The sequence below is a fragment of the Pteropus vampyrus genome, unplaced genomic scaffold (assembly GCF_000151845.1).
Source record: "Pteropus vampyrus isolate Shadow unplaced genomic scaffold, Pvam_2.0 Scaffold657, whole genome shotgun sequence".
In the NCBI taxonomy this organism is placed as follows: Eukaryota; Metazoa; Chordata; class Mammalia; order Chiroptera; family Pteropodidae; genus Pteropus; species Pteropus vampyrus.
Window position 1 is genome coordinate 124,014 of NW_011889438.1, and position 444 is coordinate 124,457.

Consider the following 444-nt stretch of genomic DNA (forward strand, 5'->3'; position numbering starts at 1 on the left):
AAAAAAAAAGGCATTATTAAGGCTTTATGTAAAGCAGGGATCCAAGAGGCTAAGACGCCATGTACTGGAAACCAAAAGAAAAATGCTTTCTACGCAACAGGTTAAAGAGAGACCTTTATTTAATAAATCTTCTTTCTGGAAAAAAAGCATAATACACTTCCATTAATGCCCAGGCTGAGAAATAGTCCATTAAACATCATGAACAACAAAAGTGACAAGGCATCGCGGAAAGAAAGAGAAAAATCTCCAGAAAATAAGCTTACAGACATAGAAATATGCGACTTAAATGACAGAGAATTCAAGATGGCACTTCTGAAAAGACTCAGTGAGATCCTAAATGATTCATATCAACCATTTCGGGAACTGAAAAAAACAACTAGATGAGCACAATGAGTTCTTTAGCAAGGAGATGAAACCCTCAAAAAGAACAGAATAGAACTTCAG

At 35.6% G+C, this 444-nt stretch overlaps 1 protein-coding gene across 4 annotated transcripts in view; it reads right to left on the bottom strand.

The window, feature by feature from the left end:
• Positions 1–444, bottom strand: part of ZNF81 (zinc finger protein 81) — a 90,230-nt gene that overhangs the window by 24,614 nt on the left and 65,172 nt on the right. The window lies entirely within an intron of this gene.